Source organism: Photinus pyralis, unplaced genomic scaffold (assembly GCF_008802855.1).
Source record: "Photinus pyralis isolate 1611_PpyrPB1 unplaced genomic scaffold, Ppyr1.3 Ppyr1.4_LG3b, whole genome shotgun sequence".
Classification (NCBI taxonomy): domain Eukaryota; kingdom Metazoa; phylum Arthropoda; class Insecta; order Coleoptera; family Lampyridae; genus Photinus; species Photinus pyralis.
In genome coordinates, this window is record NW_022170510.1 from 12,465,177 (window position 1) to 12,475,619 (window position 10,443).

Sequence of the window (10,443 nt, forward strand, 5' to 3'; positions counted from 1 at the left end):
CGATTTCTCTTGCGAGTTGTCATGTTATCGGGTCCGATCACACTTATTTGTAATTGTAGGTAGCAAACCGTATAATGTAAACAGAAAACCTCCAAATAACAAAACGGAAAATCATATGGAAAATCACATAATGTAAACTGCCATTTATAAATGGAAATTTATTTATTCACGTATTTCAGATCAAGTTCAAAATTCAAAATGTGACAACTATATATATTTCAACGACTATATGATCAAATTTTTATATTTTTTAGAGTGCTTTTCCAAACACGGTCATAATTGCGCTTTTCAACAAACAGATGCACTAACACAAACTACTTGGGCTTCACTTAAAGCTCGATTTAGACAACACTGACTTCGTCGTAATTACAATTATAGTATTCGCCCTTTGATGGTAGACAAAACTTCTTGTGAGGGGTATTGGGAACCCCTTTCGTAAACATAAAACACGCTTTCGCTTAACTTGACTTGTAAAATTCACTTTTCTTCGTGTATGATAACATACACTTGAGCTTAACACGACTAGACTTTCTTCTACAAAATTTTATAACTGGCAGAACTGCAAAAAGCTTCAATACTGGCAGAAAACGTGCTTATCTTGGAATTGGAACTCAACCCACCGGAGATTACAATTACAATAAACAAAGCGATTATTTAAACAAAATTAACAACTAGCAATCCTGATACAAAACAAAATTAAATAATATGATCGACATTGCGTCTCGTATTCTAAATATAAAAAAAACAAATTGTAGTAGTAAGTACTTTTCACAATTATTAGGCTTCAAATGCTACCCTTATAGTAAGCGCCAAAGTGGTGGATAACGAATTCGCTGCAACCCCTGCATGTACCTAATCGGTAACGCAAACACGTGACAGGTAATACACGTGTACCTAGCTATCCACATGAGAAAATGTGCAATGACATGTGCTCGTGCAATTAAACATCGTTACATCACAGATTGAAATGCTTTATACTGCGGTTTTCAGGTAGAGTATCGGTACATTAGAATGCTAATTTTCTCTCCTTACTAAGCCACATAAAAAAGGAAATTTAATAATTGTGTACTTTTCGCGATAATTATAAAAAAAATAAAACCGAAATGCAAGGCGGAAACTTAATTAAAAAGTAGCAGGAATTTAATTACTTCCACGTTCCTTATTTGCTTAACGTTCGAAAATTAAGTTAATCTCTTTTATAAGGTTTGCGCACTTCTTAACCTCTTCAGCATTTTTCAAAGTTTAAGAGATTCTCTTATTTTCGTTTGCGAACGGACCCTTCTTAAATTGATTTATATCGATGGGTTTATTACGTTTGCTGAACTTTTGCTAATTCACAATATTACAATAAATTGCAAGGTTGCAAAAAACTCAAAATGCGTGCATGAGATACATTTGCAATATTCCCCTCACGTCACTCCGTATTATCACCGACTTAATGAGTTAAAAATCAAGTATATGATAATGCTTTCACCTTTATATCACCTATTGATAAGAAGATCGGTTGTACATTGTGTAAATTTAAGAACGAATTCTTTTTTCCTAATCAATAAAAACCATTATTATTATTTTACAATGTCTAGATATAAAACTTCAAAATTCCAGGGCTGCTTCACATATGTTGCATCATCGTTGTTAAATTTAAGGTTAGATGCATTGCACAAGAACTATCCTCAGTTTGTTAGATCTACTAAGAGCTTTTTCTTACAGAATTGTATTTAATTTAGCAAGACAACTGTTTTTTGTATCATTTTGTTTCTTTAGGCCGAATTCATTACCTTTTGAGCTGTACAACATTATTATTTTATTGTTTTGTTCCGTTTAGAAGTTCACTTGTCGTTTATTAATTTTGTTAATTACGTTTTTTTAAATGTTAATTACTGTTTTTGCTCAATAAACATTATTATTACTCTTACACTCTTACTTTTACACTAAGATAATAAGCACGAGTTAGTAATTTGAATATTTCAACAACATAATAAATCTAACCATTTTTACCTACCGCTATTTATTTCACATTGTAAATAAAAGTAATCCCCTATTATGAAACTGTTAAGTGAGAGTTTTTTTAATAAATAAGCGTGCAAAATTCCAAGTGATATTTTAAGACGCAAATTCGACCAGATATTGTGTCCACTTCTATCTCCTTGTACAAATTGAATAATTTACAAAGCATTTAACAAAATTTCTAAAAGGAAAAGCACGAGGAAAAACATATACCTACTGAAATACAAATTTAAGTGAAACAAACCAACTCTGTGTTTATTCATAAGACCACCAGATATGCACTTACAAAATTATACCACATACGGGGTGGCCCAGCCGTGTTAAAGGTGCCGACACCAAAATAACGACTTATGTGACGTAGGTTACACAACAATATTAACAAAAAAGGAATAATTTTGGAAGATCGTAATTTATGAATAATCAAAATAACTTACTTTTCTGTGTTAACTTTGCTTCCAACAATAACTTTCACCCCGTTAAGCACTTCTTCCGCCACCGTTGTCGTTAGCCAACCGCCGATTATGTCACCCATTTTTCCGTCGATCATTTATTGCACTGCCGCCGCTCAGCGATTTTCTCTCGAAACTGGAATGTTACTTTTGGAGGGAATACCGATCCGATTTCCTTCCTGGAGTTTCTGGACGAGATAAACCTCCTGTATAGTATACCGGGTAACTACTTTTTGTGTTGCCATAATTATTCACGAACTTGGCACAACACTGTAATTTCGCAGTACCAATTACCATTCCGTAATTCAGTTTACCCAGGCCGTCAAGGAATGAAGGTCTATGCCGCGAAGCTCATTAGGATCTATCGCCCCGGTTCACCGTTCCCTTAAGTAGTGGCACGCCACCAGATCGTGACCGTAATCGAACCGATTTCGCAACCCGTACCGATTCCGTAAACCGTACCGATTTTGCACGAAATCGTATCGATAGGGCCGTTAGATTCACCAAACCAGTATCCACTCAAAACCGAAGACAGTAGGTTTTCCCGCAGCCCATTCACAGGCAATTAAATAACCCTAGCCAAAATTGGACTTCTCGCAGTACCGCACAGGTGTCTGTCGGACTTTCACACCCCCTACAACCAGTCCAGAGTCCGACAAGGTTCCAGTTTGTTGGAGGTGTAGCCAAACTGGTCATTGGAGGTCCCAGTGCCCACAAAATGCCCGAATGCAAGCTCTAGTCAATGAGGAAGTAGATCGTATGCTGGCCGAAAGTATTATAGAACCGTCTGAAACTCGGTGGAGCTCGCCAATTGTCATGGTCCGAAAGAAAGATGGCGGGATGCGCTTCTGTATCGATTTCCGTAAATTCAACGAAGTTAGGTAAAAAATATCTACCCGTCACCGTTTATAAATGGGATTTTGGACCGCTTTCGGCGTATATTTTGAAATTAAACACGTTTTTTGTCACTAGCTCTTTGAGTTTGACCTTCATCTAATTACCAAAATAGGTCGTGTAATACGTCATTTTTTCTATTAACTACCTGAATCACGAATGGTGTTCAATTAAAAAATAATGGAGAAAACACTCTGTCAAATGGTTCATATTTCACAAAATCCATATGTATATACTGTGTAAAATAATCGATATAAGCGGCGAGTGTGGATACATAACTAAACGTGACCAATCTGTAAATACACAAAAAAAACTACATACGTGTCTGCCAATAACTCTATCCGTTATTATATTCATTGTATTAGTAAATTATTGAATACACGGATTTACGAATGAAATATTTCCTAATTAATATGTCGATCATTAATGCATTTCATTGCGTTTGAATTTATTTAATCGCTGCAATTTTTGTTGTTCATTTGTATCAAACAGCTTTATTTGGTTGTGAAAAATAAATACGTACACTACTTTTACCTATTTAGACTTATCAATTCACTACTGGAAAATGGATGAAATGTAACTCTTTTCTATAGGAAAGAAGCGGAATGTACAACTGTCGAGTTCGATTTACATAATTGCATTTAGGTGCAAACACTTGGAAGTTGATATAAAATAACAAATCTTTATAAACCAGAAAACGCTACACTTGACACGTATATCGCGCTCTATAAAAATAAAATGTAACATAACAGAACTTAGATACCTACTTAACATTAATGTATGCGGTATAACTGCTTATTACATATTTACAAGTAATATACTCGCAATGCTAGTGTTACACTTTTAATCCTTTTGTAATTGAGTAAGTGAAATACGCAATTATAGTTTCACTCCGGGTATTAAATAAGGAAAGGTCTTTGAGATGGACAATTACCGCCAACTGTACCATGTAATTTATACATTGCTCATTGGATACCATCCTGACAAGGGAAGTCGAGGTTGACGAAAACTTATTACACGGAACCCTTTTTTTGTTTAGTTTTCTTTTTCAGCAATATTCCTTTGCAATTTGCACTCTATAAGGGAAGGCGATAAATTACGAGTTTTCTTGGACAGAACCACTATTTGTCAATGAAACTATACCTCGTGGCAGACAAACAAGATGTTAATAATCTATTCGAGCATTTAATTCAATTACATGAATCCTAAATTTCTTAGAGACACATTCTCGCTCTATAGATTCTTCATTGAACATGAAACAGTGTGGTCCATGACCAATTAGTCCGTTCCAACAACATACCTAACAATAAATCAATTGGGCGGTAAAAAACTTTTATTAGAACTGTTCACAACTTACCAAGTTTCTTTAACAGAAGTTTGGCCCACTTCTCGACTGAATACCTTTCGAATTTGATGAGAATCTATCGCTTTGCCCTCAAGTTCACAGTATGAACTAATGCCACAAAGTTAATTATTCATTATTTAGAGGGTGTTTAAAGTAAGCAGTAAAGAACCTGGTAATATCACTGCGTTTTAGGAGCTACACTTTACCGTGTAATTTACATTAAGCTCTATACTGACAATATTAGTTTATTCGTCGTCCTTTTCGTGCACTCGGGAACTAAATTAAATTTTGTTATGGTCACCTGCAGTAAAGTAGGCTTTATCGTTACAGTTGGTTGACAGCAAGGACGTATCATCTCGGGCCTTTTGAAGTTGCACTACACTGAAGACTTGACACTTGAAATTGACTTGCAGTATAATTTAGTGACGTGCGACTTTAACAAAGATTTAGCTTGATCAATTTTAAAATTGTATCTGCCTGAGAAAATCAATAAAAACTGCCCAAAGTAATTCATGCTATATTTAAAACTGTTCTTTGACATTATTTGACAAACACATTAAAAGTTCGGAAGGCTAAAGAAGGGGGTGGAAAGCTGGAGTCGGCATTATTAGACAGTGTGATGCATTTTCTAAGAACATCTTAGATTTTGAATTTATAACGGCTTAGAAAATAAATTTTATTCTCTCCGGCACTGGTAAAAATTTTACTCTTACAACTAATTTTGTGAAATAACTAATACTTCTTACCTTGCGGAAGGTTGGTTCTTTATAAAAAAACAACAATTCACCTTTCCCCTTCTGTTCAACTCCACTCCTTTAACAAATTAATGCAATAAATTGCACCTGTGTTTTCTTACTTTGAAACTAATTAGCTTACGCCGCGATAGCAAAACTTCTTATCTACGACCGGAGATAAAATTCTACAAATCTTAGGCAATTATTTCCAGATGTTTAAATCAAGCCTTTTAGTACATAATAAAATTGAACAAATAAATAAATAAGGGACGTATTCAAAAATCATTAAATTGCTAAGGTAATATACATATAAATAAACAAACATTTTAGAGCAAGGGGTGTTTTTATTACGTGTTTCATTAATTACTTTCTAAGGTAACATTTGTTCAAGGAGCTTCGTATATATTCTAAGATCGTGTTCATCTTAAGCACCTGTTTCCTAGGGGCAGGAAGGGAACAAACATAAAAGTTTCAGAGGATCCAACGGTCAAAGTTATAAAACTTCTACACAATCAATAAATTGCTTGTTAACTCGAAACAAGTTGTCTGTTTAATCCCTTACCATTGCAACATGTGTTTTTGGTAGCCCCATCGTTACCGATACTGGTCGCTATCCCTTACAAGCATTTTACTTCCAGGTCGTCATTCTGCATACAATTCGCATACAGTCAACAATTTAACATCTATTTCGCAAATAAATTCGCCTACCCACGAAATTTGATCAATAAAGCCGCGTACATAAAGAGGAAAGGTTAAGTTGCTTCGATTTTCGGTCGCCTTTACGGGACATTTTCAATTTCCGTTTATTGCTGTATCAATAAACTTTTACGAGCGGTTGTTAGATCAACGCTATATTTACTTTTTAAACCACTTTTAAATGGGAATTTATTTTCGTTTTCGTACAAAAATCCCTTAGACAGCTTAATATAATATAATTATAACTTTTGCTTTAGTTTTAGACACCACCACCATAGTTAAATCCTGTAATTTAAGAACACATAATTTTTATCTACTGCGCTTTCGTTTTGAGAAAATAAGAATAGGTAACTGAAACGTCTTTTGTGGAGTAATTAAATACCAAATAGTTATACCTAGTTATAGTATATCTACAATATTATGTGTAATATTCGCTACTTTTGAGACGCTCTTAATATTAAAACAGAATCAACATATAATACCGTACACAAACAAAGTGATAAGTCTAAAGTTAAAAACATTTACATTATAAGATCAAGATGAAAATAGAAAAAGGAAGTAATTTTAACGCTCCTTTACATAAAGATTTCTTAATGAAGACACATTAAAAATTGTTCTTTATTTCTTTAGTTGAAAAGGGTGACAAAGGAAATGAATTAAATTTATTTTAGACAAAACGAGTATGTATAAATGACAATAGAACAATGCATTTCATAGATGGCACTAAATTTGGATAAGTAATTAAGGTAATATTATAATTAAAGGTAAATTTGAAAAGACCCCGATAACACAAATTGCACTTCATAAAGAAACAATAAGAGAAATATCGTAATGACATCCTTTCTATTATTTCTGGAAGATGAATAGGGTTTATTACAAGGTAAAAGTAATTAGGTCCGAAAAATCAGGTTTAAGTACGTATGACCACAACTAATTAGAACTTTAACGCCTGTATAGTATCTTCATTCTTGAACGTTTGACAGAGTGGTATTTTAAAATTTATCTGAGCACGGGTTTTGATTTTGTGTATACTTTTTTTTTAATTTAAAAAAATTTTATTTCTGGTGGTAGTGTTGTGGTGGTGTTCAGAAAAGGTAAGTTTCCAGTTTTCTTAGAACCAGTTTTACGTTTCTTTGACCACATATGGCTATATGTTGATTATTGGTGACTGAGTAAAAATACACTAACTGCTTATTTTTTTCCGTTATCTTTGCTACAACTATGGTAGTGAATGAACTTAAAGGTTTCTTTTTGATTTTCTTATTGTTATTTATTTTATAGTTTGAAGAGATACATGGAAAAATTTTGGCATTTTTTAAGAGATTGTTAATAATCAAAACAGTAAGGGTTTTGAAAATCTTGAAACGTTTTAGGAACAGGTCGATATTGAAGATTTTTTCTTTTAAATGTTTGCAATTATTAAGTACCTATATACTTCCTTTTTAATTTTTGTATGGCATACCTAGTACTAAAGCAAAACCCTTAGCATTGGTAATTGCGCAACAAGGAAGAAAGATATGACATCATTGGAAAGGCCTTCCTTCTCTGAATTTGGTGAGACCATAATTTTTAAGTATGTGAAGTTAGCAACGAACGATGGCCAGCAACGCGTGACGTCATAACCAGGATGCGTGTAACGAAACTTGACCCCCTAGAATACATGGGGAAAAAAGAAAATCGCTCGTGACGGGAAAACTATCACCTTTGACTACTATCGGAAAATTGTTTTGTGTTTTTAATACACGGAACAATTTAAATATAAAATTTAATGTAATTATCTCAACAAATAAAAAAGTTATAGAGCGTTGAAGTTGACCAATTGCCCTATACATTTATATAGGAGAAAGGTCGATTCGTTGTTGGTCTATTAATCAAAAAGTATCGCCTTTGTCTAGTAGCGGTAAACTGTTTTCAATTTGTAATGTATTGAACTAATAAAATATAAAATTTCATCAAGTTATCTTAAAAAATAAAAAAGTTACAGAGCGTTAAAGTCGCTTTATACATTTATATAGAAAACGGTCAATTCGTTGCTGGTCTATTACTCAAAAAGTATCGTTTTTGTCTAGTAGCGGTAAACTGTTTTCATTTTGTAATATATTGAACTAATAAAATATAAAATTGCATCAAGTTATCTTAAAAAATAACTACAGTTTATACGACAAACAAAATATGACGGTTTTGTGAACATCTCCACGTTGTGCTGAAATATGAGTTCTTTTAAACCATTAATAAACCCATGCCGATTTCAAAAACAGCAGCACAGCTAAATAATAACTTAAAAGTGACTGCATAGCTTGTTGCAGTTTTGTTATTATATTTAATTTGTTGGTTAAAAAACCTCGCAGAATAAAAGCTTCCCAAGAATTAGAAAGCACAGAAGAATTATGGAATAAAAAACCCAAACGCAAGGCAACCCATCTACGCCGAAAAATCATTGTTCCTAATTTACAGACCGTGTTACAAAAAGACATAATAGACCAAAAACTTTTTTTCAACAATAGGGTGTTTCGATATAATACTTATTTTACCAAAAATTTTACCATTTCTGAAATTTCTGTGTATATTGCAAAATATGATCTCTGCGACTTTTATATGACAGATCTCGATTTTAGAGATTACTTTACACTAGCTAATCAAAATTGGGTTGGGTCTTTTATAATTGATTTGTTCGCTAGGTTACAGGTAATGAGTAATGGCAACTATTTTTCCATTATGGCCACGCCATTGGACAACTTTAATTTACAGTCTCATACACCATTAGCTTCTCTTACCCGTTTGTCATTTAGAGAAACTATATTTATACCGATTATTCATTCCGATCACTGGTTTTTGTTCGTTGCCGACGGAAAAAATAAACATTTTTTTGTACTGAACAGTTCGCGTAGTTTTACTAAAGCCTGTGCCGAAAAATATTTTGATTTATTTAAAGATGTATTAAACGATTTGCACATCCCCTCTGATTCTTGGAAGCTAGTAATGGTAGATCATAATAAGCAAAGAGATGGCTATAACTGCGGAATATTTGTGATGCATTTTATTGAGAATATTGTTTTAAATAATGGTTCCTTTGTATTGGACAAGAATTTTGATCCTACAAACTATCGGATTTATTTACAAGAATTTTTATTGAAATCTTCTTTGCCAATGGAAGAATATTGTATTCATTGTTCACGAGCCGAACCTGCACAACCATCTGTATGGGATAAATGTAAAGTTTGCCTTAAAAGCACTAACGTAGAAATATGTTGCGGAATTGCCAAAGAGGCATGTAATGTTGATTGGCTACAGTGCGAAATTTGTAAACGATGGTGCCATCATGTTTGTACAGCAAACCCTAAAATACCTATTGAAGAGTATCAAAACAACACTCCCTTTAAATGTAAGCTTTGTTCCTTTGTGTAAAAACAGTGTAATGAACCCCTAATAATATGCAAGAGTTACGACTCACACCCACTGAGAGGGTCTGCATTTTAGGGCTTTTTGTGAATATATCATCAACCTGTTAGGAATATGCAAGGGTTACGACTCACACCCACTGAGAGGGTCTGCATTTTAGGGATTTTCGTGAATATATCATCAACCTGTTAGGAATATGCAAGGGTTACGACTCACACCCACTGAGAGGGTCTGCATTTTAGGGATTTTCGTGAATATATCATCAACCTGTTAGGAATATGCAAGGGTTACGACTCACACCCACTGAGAGGGTCTGCATTTTAGGGATTTTCGTGAATATATCATCAACCTGTTAGGAATATGCAAGGGTTACGACTCACACCCACTGAGAGGGTCTGCATTTTAGGGATTTTCGTGAATATATCATCAACCTGTTAGGAATATGCAAGGGTTACGACTCACACCCACTGAGAGGGTCTGCATTTTAGGGATTTTCGTGAATATATCATCAACCTGTTAGGAATATGCAAGGGTTACGACTCACACCCACTGAGAGGGTCTGCATTTTAGGGCATCCTGCAAGTTCAGCGCACATTAGGTGGAGGTTTACTATGTAAGTATATAACTATACTTATTAAACTTAGGTGGTGGTGGATGTTTTATTGTTATTACTATTATAATGTATACAACGAAGTCTGAAGGTTTCGTCATCACTATAGCGCGTGTTTTTTATTTTAGTGTTCATAAAATTTTTACGTTTTATTGCTCACGAATTGTCAAATTTTATGCTATTAGATAGACATAGTACATACATAAAATTAAAACTTCACAAGAAAAGACGGAATTAGACGGGGAACCCTTCAGACTACGATATTTAATGTTTTATTGTTTACTTATTTTAATTGTTGTTTATTGGTAG